Source organism: Sinohyriopsis cumingii, chromosome 15, assembly GCF_028554795.1.
Source record: "Sinohyriopsis cumingii isolate HCF-2022 chromosome 15, ASM2855479v2, whole genome shotgun sequence".
Classification (NCBI taxonomy): domain Eukaryota; kingdom Metazoa; phylum Mollusca; class Bivalvia; order Unionida; family Unionidae; genus Sinohyriopsis; species Sinohyriopsis cumingii.
In genome coordinates, this window is record NC_142975.1 from 4,039,065 (window position 1) to 4,055,617 (window position 16,553).

Genomic DNA, 16,553 nt, shown 5'->3' on the forward strand with positions numbered 1-16,553 from the left:
AAGATTTCTAGCTCTTAACCAGCATAATCGATCATTAAACAGGTACTCTGTCTGTCTGTCTGTCTGTCTGTCTGTCTCTCTCTGTCTCTCTCTCTCATAATATCGGTCGATGTAAAGTCCACTGCCAAACCTAAATCACTTTTATGTGTATGTGTGTGTGTGAGAGAGAGAGAGAGAGAGAGAGAGGGAGGGGGCAAAAATAGAGAGAGATAGAAGTTAAATATTAACAATTCCAAACCGAATCAAATCAAATCCATGCTGCATTAATATACTGAAAATAAGAATGAAATATACATTTAAAAATCTATCTTGATCGTCTAAATGAGATTTGTATGTCTACATCTGTAACACAATGGAGACATTTAAGTTTTTCATACAAAGGTGATATTGTTTTCGGTTCGTGTAAATTACAAAAATGCTATGATCTATTGATGTAATATTGTCTTGGCCCCCGTGCCACGATAAACAATTTTTGCTAAGATTATGTAGTAATGATGAGGATTTGTGTTCGGTTGGCTTTTATATATTTCCTGATTATAATAAATAATATTCCATAACAAATTCTAGTTAAGCCTAAGTGGCGGATATACAATCCAAACACACATCGATCTTAAAGATAATTCGAAATTCAGGTCTTACTGATTTCGTTATATCAATATTAATGACATAATATCCACATGTTAATCGTATCAAACATTTTTGGGATTGTTATTGATATATCTGTTGGAATGGGTTCTAAAGCGATCTTGCTACCATCATTACTCTGTTCTGCCAAAAACTGAAAGCAATAATAATTATGAAACGAACGCGTGTCAATCATACATTATTCCTTGTTTGTTTTTTTCTGAAGAAAACATTGCTTTAATTATTTCCAGCCCCACGATCAAGATGAAAACGGTCGCTGCCCTTTTACTGCTCTTGTTTTCTGTTGCCACATCAACACCTGGCTACTATGGAGGATAACATTCTCGTGGTGGCTCACCTTAAAATTGAATATTCAGTTTAATCCTTTTAACTTGTCTTCAAAGAATACAACCAGACCGTCTTTTATATTCATGATTGCTCGTTGGTGAAAATTCTTCTTTATTATCGCTTCAAATATGGGCAAAGGGTATATAAAGATTTCTACGTGTTTGAGATTAATGCATAACCCTTGCCTGTGATTAAAGGGTTATCTGCATTAGAGATTAATGTTATCTGACAAATTAATATGTGTGAACATTACATGTGCATACGGCTGGTCATCCATCCAAACGCAGAATGCACAGTTCGTTAAATTCAGAATATCAAACCTATTTTTCTAATATCTATTTGAATATGATTGAGACTGATAACGAGTTAGATCAGGCAAACATAATATTCCTTTAGAAAGGGTAAGATTTAGCACAATTGCATAATTAACTTATGAGCATTCATTTTAAAAAAATATATTTTTAGTGGTTAGAAACTACTAAAAATACAACTCACTGATCGGTAATAATAATAATTAAAGCGCAACGTTTGAGCTCTTGATAAACTGGATCTATCGTCCAGTAAAATTAACATTTTATTTCGCCTCCTGTATGTTTTCCAATCAGCGATCATTTTCTGTGGGTAGGTTGATATACGCATGCCCATTAAAAATACAACCTCTTTCTTAAGTGTGTACAGCCTGCATCAACAGGCCCTATAGAATTCAATTGCACCTATTTGAAGTTAAACATTGTGCACAAGGTTTTTTATAAATATTGTTAACTTATTTTTTTTTCAACCTCTGATTGATCAAATTCTCTTTGTCAAATGCCACACAATTATGACATTATTAAATTGGTGATATCGTAAGTGGCAGAGCGAGTTGCAAGCCCAAGAATGTTTCAGATCTTCGTACACAAGGACTCAAGTGATAAAGTACAATCGTTTAGAAAATATTGAACATATTGACTATGAAAAGAACGAAAGAATACTCTGATCGGATGTAAATTGCTGTCAATTAAAGAGCAAAGCACAAAAAAGAATAAAAAGGTACATCTAAATATTTATCAAATAAACTGAAGTAAAAATACAAAAATGAAAATATAAAATAAACTTGTGCTAACAATTAATTCAATTAATAACCATAAAAATAATAACTGTATTATGTTTTATGTATATGCACTTTAGAGTGAAACATGGCTGGAAACAATTTCGTTATGTACTTTTTACGATTCTGTACAAAGCCAATTTATTTACCGACTATTGTTACATAATCCTCCACATTTACAGGGGTCTCGTCATTCTAGTTGATTATACGCATCACAATAAATACATTGATGTAGCTTCTTGTTACACTAGTCTTGCAAATTTGCATAATAAGCAGAATTTTCCCAAATATTACCCCACTCCTCCTGGCCGTAGAGACGACTGTCTTTTGAAACAAAGTCAGCTCTATTTAACTTTCTCACAAATATATCGCAAATGAAGTAAACTATTTTGGTCGTTTCAAAAATAATCATCAAGCTTGCGCATGCGAACACATCTCTCACTCTCGTCAGTAGGAGCGTAAGATGCCCAAAAGATAACGTTGTTCATTGTCATATTCCGTCCATCACTGTACTTCCAAGATTTGTTGTCACCAACTTCATCATATCCGTCGATCCAGTAGTCATGCAGACCATATTCTGAAAATGGAGAGATAGCTTTGTGAAATAATGTATGCATTTGAACCAGGCATTATACACGTCCCTTCGATTCATTTGCTTTCAATCCGGCTAAATGTCGCGATAGTCAGTCAAACACTCGATCTAGTTCAGGTACGGTGAAGCTGATCGATACATACATACAGACACACGCACTCACGCACGCACGCACGCATACACACACACACATACATACATACATACATACATACATACATACATACATACATACATACATACATACATACATACATAAATACATACATACATACATAGGATAAAAAATTGATAATGGACCAAATTCAAAGCGGTTTCCCAACTTTTCTGGCTAAGCAAACTCTTCGTCAGGGAAAAGAATCACCAAAAAGACACTTAACACAAAAGCTACTAAAATTTCTGGACTCCTGCATGTTAGAATCACTGCGGGCAACTTACTGCAAGTGATATAACAATACAAAAGTTGTGCAGGAATAAGAGACTATCAGGTTCTTGTGTCTATCGCATAACTAACGAGACGATGGGTTTTTCTCCTAATTCTAAGTTAAGAACAAAGGACGTCATAAAGGTGGTGAGAGATTGACGCCCGAAATTATATCACGGTAGAGTTATTCAAGGCGGTTTTAAAGGAAAGATGTCTAAAAAATCATGTGTAATAATAATAATAATAAGAAGAAACACATTAAAATCATTTTTTTAAAATGTTATTACTTGGGTAGATATCAACGTAAACTTTTCGTCAGGTGCAACATTAATGACTGGCTGTACTTTTGACAAGGCTGCAACTGGAAGGTTAGATTTTTTTTTTAGTTTAGGTCAAATTCCCCCATGAGTTTTAACTGTAGTATCCAGTATCGTTCCTTACGTGTGCGTTCTGCGTCTGTCCACCCTAGATTAGATTCAGTCCATAACATCTCGAGCTACTCGAAGGAATGTCCATTCAAGTTGTAGTGGTTGGCAACTTTCGCTTGATTTTGTTGCGAATGTGGCTTTTGTGAGTATTCAAGCGCTTTCTGAAATCATTGGTTTTATCATGATATTAAATGGCACAGATCTTGCATGCCATACGATAGATCGTATTATTGGCTTGACATCCTAACCTCTGTTTGTTCGTGTAGTTAACTCCTGTTCTCGAACTTCTGACAGATTCAGTCTCAGGCATGTGTTTGCAAATTATACGATGTAATGTATATTTAATCTGTATTGTTTGATGGCTTTTCTCAGTGATTATGTGTCGTGTATCTATGTATTCTTTAATTAAACTTTGATCAATGGTTTAAGTAACTGGTGACGTTAATTCTTTTAAAAAACACAATATATAGCTAATATTTATCTATGATTAAGATTGAATATTCATATAATTATTATCAGGGTTAAACATCTGTATTTGAATCTCTGTCTAGGACATTAGTTTTCCACTTGGAGATTCTTCAACGTATTAACAACATTGAATGTTTTCGAGAGGTGACTGAACTACATCATGGCTCTGTTATTGAGTCTTAGCTTTTCATGTCAATGTTATTTCTTTACAACCTTACTCATTCATACCTTAACATCCGATGCGGAATCAGTATTATTTTTGTGTTCAAATTTTAATTTGAGTGAATTTATTTGTTCTAATTATAATTCGCTGAGGCTACAAATAATAATAACTTCGGACAAATAATGGAATTGTAGTCATTTCAGTTAAGAACATTTTGGATTATGTTATCCTGATGCGTCGAAAAACTGTTAACACATCGTCACAATCCTGGTCAGTGGCAGACTGACACATTCAAGACTACAGGCACATCAACACATTCAATACTGAAATTTATCTGGAACACCGGTGAAATTCAATTGGAATTATATATATCTTGACTTGACAGAAAACGTTTATGACTATTTGGGATTTAACTCCCAATACTGTAAATCCTTTTTAAATTATTTATTGAATTTTACAAAACTTCATGGTTTTAGCGCAAGCATGTTACTCTCTGTGACCGCTCCGATGGCTTAAGTGGTTAGAGCTCCACCTAAGATGCAGTAGGTCCTGGGTTAGGGCCCCGGCGGAGTTATACCAAAGACTTATGAAAATGGGAACTGCCTCGATTGGTGCTCAGCATTAAGAATTTGAGCGTGATGATTGGTCGGCCTGGTGTCAGAATGATGTGAATGGGTGGGACATCGTACTATATGACCAGTACTAGACATCACTATTAACTGCCACGCTGCAGGCATCGTAGCGATATCACTGAAAATTATTTAAATCTCTCTCTCTCTCTCTCTCTCTCTCTCTCTCTCTCTCTCTCTCTCTCTCTCCAGATATGAACATTATTGGCTAGTTTGGGTAAATACAAAAGTAAAATGTATATCCTAAGATAGTCAGAACTTGACGGTGAGAACTTGTCTCGTTTCTCTCATTCAGCTACCGTTGAGTAAGTTTCTTTATTATTTACAGATGCTGAACGTTTCAGCATCAGTGGACAGTTTGATAAATTACTCCATTATATGTCAGACTAAACTGCATGAATAACCAATGATCCATTACTCCATTATATGTCAGACTAAACTGCATGAATAACCTTTGATCCATTCCTCCATTATATCTCAGACTAAACTGCATGAATAACCATTGATCCGTTACTCCATTATATCTCAGACTAAACTGCATGAATAACCATTGATCCGTTACTCCATTATATCTCAGACTAAACTGCATGAATAACCTTTGTAACATTACTCCATTATATGTGAGACTAAACTGCATGAGTAACCTTTGATCCATTGCTCCATTATATGTGAGACTAAACTGCATGAATAACCTTTGATCCATTACTCCATTATATGTCAGACTAAACTGCATGAATAACCTTTGATCCATTCGTCCATTATATGTCAGACTAAACTGCATGAATAACCTATGATCCATTACTCCATTATATGTCAGACTAAACTGCATGAATAACCTTTGATCCATTACTCCATTGTATGTCAGACTAAACTCCATGAATAACCTTTAACCCTTTGGTATAGACCTCTGCATATTGATCATTTTAAAGCTCGTCGTTTATCTTTATTTAATATAATTCGTAACGACGCTGAACATGCATTGCATACTGTTTGGCTGAACATTAGAAACTAATTATGAGATCAGTGTCATGGTGTGACTATTATATGCTTCAGTTAATCTTTAAATGGTCTCGCACTTACAATAAGCTTTTAAAAGATTACCAGGCGTTTTGTTTTCAAAATTAGAATAAATAATATGGATTTTAAAGACGGCAACAAGGTTAGTCAATCAAATTAGCAATCGCATCATAAATAGTGGAGTCTCTCGCTCGTTATCAACTTCTTCTCATATCTCGATGATCTAAGGTATTTTTCCCAAAAATGATCAAGCTCGGACTCAAAATGTGGTCAGTAGAGTACAGACGATCTCGGTGAATCAAGTGTAAGATTATGTCATTAATATGCACAAATAACCTAACTCGTTTGATTATAAAAGGTGCTATAAAACTGACCAGAACCGTGGCCTCTAGAGTGATAACAATAAAGGATGAGTGAAGGACAATGTACGACGAGTATACTGTCATACCATGAACTCATTTGATTTTAAGACCAGAGGAGTTCGAGCAAAATATCTAGACCAGCTAGAAATCGAGAGTATTATCTCACAAAGCAATTGCTAAACCAGTCATAAAATACTACAGTAATAAAGTTTAAGTTTTAACCTGAACAGGCAAATAAATGTTTCATAGAGTTCATGTCGTATGGGGAATAAAAGACTGCAAGCTACAAGCGTAAGGAATATGTATTAGGATCATACACTTCGCAGCTATAAACACGGCAGGTGTAGAAATTCATTCCATAGTTGAGAAAGCTTGACGGTGAAGTATTTCCATATTCTTTGGATCGTTGAAACGCGTCCAATACTTCTGCTTATTAAACAATTACCTATATGTACAAAATTAAACGATGACTATTCTGGACCTATGGGACTATTCATGACTTCTAATCTTGAAGCAACGATATATGTGTGCATAATCAATTATTACTCTTTCTGGATTTATAGTGTTCTTGATACGTGTTCATAATTCCTGCGATAATGAACTTGAACACATAAAAGTATTAATATATATAAACACAATAAATATAAATAGAATCCCACTAGAAGACTCGGAGATTCATTTGAAAGAAATATCACAAAGTAATAAGTTTATATTGATACATTAAATCATTCTAGAAGATGATTTGAAAATATCGACAGTTGGATTAAGCAAAAGGACAGACAGGCTTAACATTATGCTGATAACACAAATAAGATGAGTTTCCGAAATTGTATAACGGGAACGGATCGATTAGCACAATCAACACGATTGAATTATCAACGTTTATTTGGGACTTTGAATACCAGTCTTAGAGGGCACTAAGCAAAAGTACAAAATGGACATTTGACAGGATTACACATGCAACGAATATACAGATTTTAACTGATCAGAGAAAGCACATAGGTAAGAATTGTCTGAATTAATTGAAAACAATGAGGTCTGTATCCAAGTAAATATCCGGAGAATAAAGTTTTATTATAGGCTCATTTTTTCTCATTAAATTTACATTGTCAGAATCGTGCTTTACTAAACGATGTTGCGCTCACGTTTACTTCATATTACACTCACATGTGCAAAATAGTGTATTAGGAACTACTTTGTCAACAAATCATGTACACTCGCGTAGTAGACCCTTTACGTTTCGGTTGATTAAATTTGTTTCTGAATGAACTAAAGCATATGATTCGTGGACTGCTACATAACAGCTGCTTTGCTACATTTCGCGTTAACTTTATTGATACAATGTTTTGGATTTAGGCTAGTGATAGACGCCACACATGGTCCCTACGAATAACGTGTGTGACAAGACATAAAATGCCTTCTTTAGCTGGTAATAAGAATTGCAAAAATATAATTACAGCTTTACATCTTGAATTTCCTCAAAATGCAATTTCTTAGTTTTGCAAATCCGAATTGCATGAGCCATGCCATGGGTTATAAAGCTAGATTACACATTTCGAAATAGTAATGTAATTTCGACTACATTCCAAGTGTAATTACATCATCCTGACTGTTCTGAAAATAAAATAAACATTCAATTCAATAGAATCTTTATGTTACTTACAACTGAAAGAATTCATATTTTTCGCACATTATGATTTCAAACATTCAATGACAGAACAGAAACATACTTGCTGATGTCAACACGCTGCTCCTCTGCTGAAATCATATGTACCTCATGTAAAATTGGCACAGATAAATCCAGTCCATAATCACGACATTTTGTAGAATCGACAAAAATGCAAAACGAATTTCATTCCAGATGAAATGGAATAGTTGTTGCAATGCACATTCATTCCCAATATAATGCAAAATTTCAATTTTAAGTAGACCCAAGCACCATTTTCTTTCCAAAGTGCTGTCAAGCTCGCGACTAAATTCAAAAGTACCTAGGCAGAGTTATGTTCACATTAATAACGTTGTTCTTGTGCACTGATGAATCTGCGCATGTGTATTTAGTTTGGAATACAGCTTAAATTCAGTTTCTTCGTTACTTCATGTGCATTTTTGTGTTACTTCGTAACTTGATGTGTTTTTTTTTGTTTATATAAGTAAGCCTTAGGTAGAAAAATAAAATGAGCATGTAATAAAAATGTTACTGCATTTGTACGGAAAATGTGAACTCGTTTTGTCGGATGGATAAACTTCCATTGTCGTGCAGTAAATCATCCGAAAAACTCGTTCATGTTTTCTCATACAAATGCAGTAACTTATAATTCTAGAATGTTGAATCAATCTTTAACACTCAACAAAACTATCGAAGAGAGCATCAAAATACAGATTACATGGAACGTTTATATGTTTAATCAATGGCCTGTAAAACGGATAACACTGGAAAGTTAAAACATGAATCTTATGTATATATTAACGTTCAGCAAAATTACGGAACCGTCGTAAACCAAACAGGTCATGATAACTGAATTATAAAGACAAAGCCGTATTGATTATATTTCAATATGATGGCACTCACGACTAGAGAGATAAATGTGTAACTGTATTGGAATGAAATACTTCTAGGGTTAGTATCATTACAAATGAACAGACAACACGGAAACGACAATTTCTGTAGTAAATGTTAAAGAATGTTTTTGGCCTTGTTTGACATATTTTCCCTTTGGTTGGGTCTGATAGAAAATGTTTTGCAACCTAGCGAGCCATACCCTGGAGTCGTTATAACCTGTTTTGTTTCAAAATTTCTATTACAGAAATGGCCACAACCTCGCTTAAACCTTCAGAAACAGTGCAAAAACTGGCATCCAAAGAGTTTGTTTTGCGAGTGTGACCTTGTCAGCATCTGCAGCAGCTGTGTGCCAGATGGTGTCAGTGTAAGTGTTATTATAGTGTCAGTGGACCGTGTGCTTCATTAAAACAAGAATAGTTTGAGCACTTCTCGACAGAAACCAAACCTGTGCGCATACAATTCTTAAGGTTGTCATTAAAAGACACTAATACTTGGTGTCTGGCAAGAGTTGCCTTGGTGGATGGCTTTGCTACCGGTACTACCGTGTATTGGACATGTTTGCGGTGGACTGTTGCTTTTGACATAAATAGCATTGTTGGTCTCGTTAGAAATATTATTTATTTGTAACGAGATCAATGATTGACAATGATTAATTGCTAATCAATCTGAACAAGAAAATAACATAGATGTACTATTTAAAATACAACTATAATAATAACTATGGTGATATAATTGCATGACAGATACTATTAATTAATTCATTACTGTGGAGACAAGAATCTTTTGAAATGAAATGAAGGATAACGTTAAGTTTTGACATAGCCAAAGTAGAAATACGTGTGAATAAATCTATAAGACTGGACTTTTAAGGATGAGTTAAACAATTATACCTATTTAAGAGTTCGATTTTGCTTTCGATCATTTTAACGTTTACCACTTTTTCTGCTGATTTCAGCCCCTGCGTGACACGATGTCAGAGTACTTCCGCTACTCTCGCATCTGAGTTCTGATCTTTTCTTACAATGGAATAGATAACACCAATTTATCAATAGAACACTATCAAGTTGTGTGTCTCGATCTGGCTCTAAGTATACATCAAGCATATTTCAATTGTTTTCTTTTTTTATTTACAGCACGATGCATATTAAGAGCTCATTGCTAGTCGTACGTCACTGTGTTGTTTAATTAATGTTCTAGAGCACAGCTGTGTCGGTTATCCTGTAACTCGTAATTATATTTACCATTAAGCCTCTCATTAAAAGTCTAATGTTCAGATACAGAATGCGTGCATGGAAAGCTGTTTTTTGTATACGAGTATTCAGTACTAGAATATCAGCCATGGAGATCACGAATAAATGAAAATCAAACACCCTATTTTTAAATTTTAAGACATGAGGTCAATATAACTAAAAAGAATAGAGGACAATTGCTTTCGCAATCAACCGCTCCGGTGACCTAGTGGTTAGAGCGTCCGCCTTGGATGCAGGAGGTCGTGGGATCGATCCCCGGTCGAGTCATACCAAAGACTTACAAAAATAATACTAACAGCTGCCTTGCTTGGCGCTAAGCATTAAGAGGTTAGTGTTAGGCCTGGTCGGCCTGGTGTCAGGATAATGTGACTGGGTGGGACACCATACTACATGTCTGCGGCATGCTACCCCAGTGCTAAACATCACTATAAACTGTGACAATGCAGAAATCGTAGCGATATGACTTAAAGCTACGTTAAAACTCCAAATCACACACACACACACACACACACACTTTCGAAATCAAGACGTTTATAGTTCATGGTTAACCGTGCAACTGCACATTTTTATTTCAAGGGAGATGCATCTTCAAAATAAACACAAGACGTTGAGTCTAGTCTGTACGTCTGTCTGTACGTCAGTACGTCTGTCTGTACGTCTGTACGTGTGTACGTCCACAAGGAAGATGTTGATTACGACCAAAATTTCAGCTCATTTATAAAGCTACGAAATGATCAACGATTTTGTATTTACGAAATTGGCGTATCCTACATTGTCCTCAATATTTATATTTTAATACAAATAAGCAATCCTTTGAGACGTCTCGTTCTTCTCGAGATAAATAGCTTGATATAAGGGGCCCTAAATTATAAATAAATTTAAAATACATAAAAGTGTAGAGCCCTTAGCATAATGTAGCAAATGTTATAAGGGGCTGCCTCGCTAGACGCACAGCATTAAGAGCTTAGAGTTTGGACTGGTCGGCATGGTGTAACTGGGTGGGACATCATGCTACATGTCTGCGGCATGATGTGCTAGACATCACTATAAACTGCCACACTGCAGACATCGTAGCGATATGACTAAAAATTGTTAAAGCTACGATAAAAATCAAAATAACACACCCACACAATCTATCTATCTATCTATCCATCTATCTATCTACCTATCTACCTACATACCTATCTACCTATCTAGCCACCTACCTATCCATCATATGCTCGCCTGTAACTTTCTTTTATTATTTGTGCCTAAATATATGTATCTCTTGTTAAGATCTATTTATTATATATATATATATATATATATATATATATATATATATATATATATATATACACACACACATTATGCGACCTACCTTATTATCTCTTTACATACACGCAAAACGATGAAACGGTAAAAAAAATATATATTAAAAAAAATAAAAAATTATCGCCAGTCAAGCAAACATGTATACATACCAGGACACTTCAGAATAATGTATCTCATATAAGTCTGTTTTTCTGCGGTGTCAATTATGACAAGAGATGCACCATGCTCCTTAAATCGGCTCTTCGCCATTACCTTAAAACATATTTTTTGTATTAGCGAATGTTATACAGCGGAAAACAATAAATATTAAAGACATATTTAAGCGTCTAACTTTTGGAAGACACGTGATGATTTCAAACCGTGCCACAAGTTCTGCATATCCTCTTCATTCATAGATAAATGAAATCAGATAAAGAAAGTCGAAAATTGGATGTACTGTGCCCGTCTCTGTCACCTTTTCGAGGTTACAAAGACCAAATCAGCAAAAGAATTATTTTTTCTGGAACTGACCAGGATATCTGAGCAGCAATCTTATTTTCTAGCTATTAGTGAGATTGAAAGTGTTTCTGTGTCTACACGTACTAGAGGTCGACTTTAACGATGATGGCTCGTGTAATGTTTTTAAAGGTATACTCTTAACAAACTTGGGTTCCAAGCAACACAAAATAATTATCTGCTTCTACGTTGGTCTGCATTTTCATGAACTATTCTGTCCCCAAGTAGACATGACGAATACCTGTAAATACCTGGGGAAAATTACACTGTCACTAATAGTCCATTCACTGCAACCTAAAGGACTATTTACAAATGCATTCATGGATGTATTTCATCGCCTATATAAAAGTTACATAACGCATATATGTAAGATATTATAATGAAATTGTTATGTAAAAAGGAGTGTTTCTTGTGGCCAGTACAAAATGTTAAAAAGACTTTGTCTTGTTTACTTCGAACCCCGGCTGAGTCACACCAAAGACTTATAAAAATGGTAACAACAGTTGCCTCGCTAGGCGTTCAGCCTTAAGAGGTTAGTGTTAGGACTAGTTGGCTTGGTGTCAGGATAATGTGACTGGGTGGGACATCATGCTACATGTCTGCGGCATGATGTGCTAGACATCACTATAAACTGCCCCACTTCAGACATCGTAGCGATATGTCTGAAATATTGTTAAAGCTACGATAAAAATCAAAATAACACATCCATACAATATATCTATCTATCCATCTATCTATCTATCTATCTATCTATCTATCTATCTACATACCTACCTACCTATCTACCCACCTACCCATCCATCATATGTTCGCCTGTAACTTTCTTTTATTATTTGTGCCTAAATATATGTATCTCTTGGTAAGACCTACATAATATATATATATATATATATATATATATATATATATATATATATATATATATATATATACGCACATTATGCGACCTACCTTATTATCTCTCTACATACACGCAAAACGATCAGACGGTAAAAAAAAAATGTTATCGCCAGTCAAGCAAACATGTATACATACCAGGACACTTCAGAATAATGTATCTCATATAAGTCTGTTTTTCTGCGGTGTCAATTATGACAAGAGATGCACCATGTTCCTTACATCGGCTCTTCGCCATTACCTTAAAACAGATTTTTGTATTAGGGAATGTTATACAGCGGAAAACAATAAATATTAAAGACATATTTAAGCGTCTAACTTTTGGAAGACACGTGATGATTTCAAAACGTGCTACAACAATTTCTGCACATCCTCTTCATTCATAGATAAATGAATTCAAATAAAGAACGTCGAAAATTGGAAGTACTGTGTCCGTCTCTGTCACCTTTTCTAGGTTACAAAGACCAAATCAGCAAAAGAATTATTTTTTAGAACTGACCAGGATATCTGAGCAGCAATCTAATTTTCTAGCTAGTAGTGAGATTGAAAGTGTTTCTGTGTCTATACGTACTAGAGGTCGACTTTAACGATGATGGCTCGTGTAATGTTTTTAAAGTTATATTCTTAACAAACTTGGGTTCCAAGCAACACAAAATAATTATCTGCTTCTAGGTTGGTCTGCATTTTCATGAACTATTCTGTCCCCAAGTAGACATGATGAATACCTGTAAATACCTGGGGAAAATTACACTGTCACTAATAGTCCATTCACTGCAACCTAAAGGACTATTTACAAATGCATTAATATGCAAGTAAAGTGCATGCTAATGCACTTTTGTTTTCTGACATCCTGATCCTAGTGATGTCTGTGCGCTATATAGACATACATGTATCGTTAAATGAATTTAATTTGTATTGTGTGTTTACTGTTCTTAATGATCAAATGATATGAATATCTGTATTTTGTAACTGATCTTTGTAAAACATTAAGATATTGGTGCACCTGACTAGTGACAGTTAATTTGTAAACAACATAATACATAGCTAATTTTTCTCAATGATCATAGATTAAATATTCGGATCATTATCAACGGAAGTAAACATGTTCACTTCTATTTGAATCCAGGATGTTAGTTTTTCACCTGGAATTCCTAAACCTATTGACAACTTAGAATATTTTAGAGAGGAGGCTGACCTTCATCCTTGCTCTATTATTGTGTCTTAGCTATTCTGTTAATGTTGATTACTTGACACATTACTCATTCTTGGTTTAACATCCTAAGCGAAATCAATCTTAGTGTCGTGTTCAGATTTTAATTTTGTGGATTATTTGTTCAAATTATTATTCCCTGGAATTACAAGGTGCTCATCTCGAAGGAATCCATATTTATCTGAACGCATACTTAATTGTTTGTGTCTGTGTTTAACATTATAGTTGTCCTTACATATAATTGATGAATTCGTACCACAGTGATGTGGTTGAGGAATTGGCCAAATGTCTATTGGACCCGCTGACTTCAGATACTAACTGTGACGATTTTCTTTCTCTTGTCTGCATCAGAGTGGTGTTAACTTTCTTGTGCATTGAAATATAAAGTTAAGATTCAAACAGAAATTGATAGTTGGGACCACCCTGATTAATCAACAACGTTAATCCTTAGAGCTGAATAGATTGCCCCCACTGAGCCATGTACCGTTAATCCATAGATCTGAATAACTTGCCCACTGAGCCCTGTACGGTAATACAGCTATTGTCTTTATGTTTGCAAACAGGATCTGCCTTTGCCCGATTTGACCGATTTAGTCCAATTGGGTCCTCGCTCACCGAGACGCCGCGCGTTAGTACCTTTTAAAATTATATTTAAAAAGAGAAAGTAATTTTAAAGCACTGGAAGAAAATTATAAGTTTAATATGATATAAAACTTGTTTGAAAGTTTGTTTTCAAATCCCGTGTTCCCGGGGGGGGGGGGGGGGGAACGTGGCGAAAATCCAGGGGAGGCTCTTCCAAAAGTATCCAAAACGGGCCCCGCGTTTGCTGAGGCTTGTGCTGCTTGCAGACCCACTTACAATGATGTGTGCAGATGTGCGTTTGTGAGGTTGAGAGTGGAAGATGAATGAGTGAAGATAAATGCAGATACATTACCATTTTGAAACGCAAGAGCTCCCAAACTTGGACTGACATGCGTGTCATATTTGGCACCATTACATTGGCAAGTCATGCTGTAGAAGCTGTAAAACACAGTCTGAGTTCGTAAATCACTGTCACATATTCGAAAGCACCGTAGAAAATTGATAATGTGGCCAGTCCATAATATATTGGTATGAAATAAAACTCCCTTGAAATTCGGCCTTGCTATCCATATGTCATCTCCTCCAAACACCACAATACCTTTGAAAAGACAAATGTAATTATTATTCATTTATATTTAACTTTGAATCAAACAGAACTGAATATATTACATTCTACTATTACCTGATATTTTGTATATTTTGCATTGAATTATATACATATTGAAAAAACTGGTTAATATCTGTACATTTAATTAGGCCTCAATGTAGCCGGTATGTGTTGATGAAAATCAGGATGTCGCTCTATGCGTAGGCATGCGTGTATATATATATATATATATATATATATATATATATATATATATATATATATATATATATATATATATAGATAGATAGATAGATAGATAGATAGATAGATAGACAGATAGATAGATAGATAAATATATAGATAGATATATGCGTGTGTGCATGATGATACAATTTTCTAAACAAGATATTTCAAAACGAAAAATATCTGGTGGCTGAATGGTCTAAGGCGCTAACCACTGCAGATCAATGACATGTCACCTTTCACCGTGGGTCAGAGTCTCGACTCGGCCAACGCTGGTATGCGAGAAAATTTCCCAGTAGCTTTCCGTTGGTTGGTGATTCTTCCCGCTCTTTTCCTGGGTTCATCCTCCACCAAATATACTGGCCGGCATATATTGGCCATCGTTTGGTAAACAATGGTGATTAAACCAAACCAAATCATTGCTAATGTTTAGTGGTGATAACCTTAGCATCAGTTTAATACATACTTTTTTATGTCTTTTTTTTTTGCTTTTTATGTCTCTCTTCCACTTACCTAGCAAGCAAAGAGTCATCCACGTCGTTCTGTTAAACATCTTCACGTTCGATTTGGCACTGTCTCTGTGAATGAGTGACAACATCTGCTAGGCTCTAGCATGAAGAAAACCTATTTGATTATCTGTTGAAATTGACTTAGCGCTTCATGTATTATTTTATGCGTTGTTATGGGTCTCTACGCTTATGTAACAGTTTGTATGCATGAAGTCTAAATTTCTTATTTAATTGATGACTTCTTCTTTCTACAATGGAGCTAAAGCGCACTTTTTGAAATAATAATAATAATAATAATAATAATAATAATAGCAATAATAATAATAATAATAGCAATAACAATCATAATAGCAGCAGCAACAACAACAAGAACAATAATAATAATAATAATAATAATGATATAAAAAGGAAACAACGGATTAAGCGTATATCATCAAAAAATCAAAACGTGAAAAGGTATTATGAAATAGAAGAAGCAAGACAAGCAATTCATGACGATCAAGTGACGAATAAACAGAAATCTACACAGGGAAGGTAGGATATTTGGCAACGTTATATCCAATATGCATAAAACCATTTAAGCGTATCATTTGGTGTAAAGTATCCAACAACAAATGCAACAAACATCAAACTCGAGGGTGCTGACTAACAAAATGATTCTCTAAAAACAAAAGAACCTTACGGAAATAATTACGCCAAGTGGAAAGATGGAAAAGGTTCATAGATTCTGGCTAAAGAAATTCTGGAACGTCCAAGATACTA

General features: G+C 34.9%; 1 protein-coding gene and 1 long non-coding RNA gene across 2 annotated transcripts in view; both read right to left on the bottom strand.

The window, feature by feature from the left end:
* Window positions 1-16,553, bottom strand: part of LOC149781141 (kynurenine/alpha-aminoadipate aminotransferase, mitochondrial-like) — a 292,699-nt gene that overhangs the window by 167,482 nt on the left and 108,664 nt on the right. The window lies entirely within an intron of this gene.
* Window positions 2,126-11,515, bottom strand: LOC149781142 (uncharacterized). Its single transcript, XR_016414489.1, has 2 exons — window positions 11,416-11,515; window positions 2,126-2,636 (listed from the first exon to the last, which is right to left on the bottom strand). It is a non-coding gene; the product is annotated as an uncharacterized LOC149781142 (long non-coding RNA).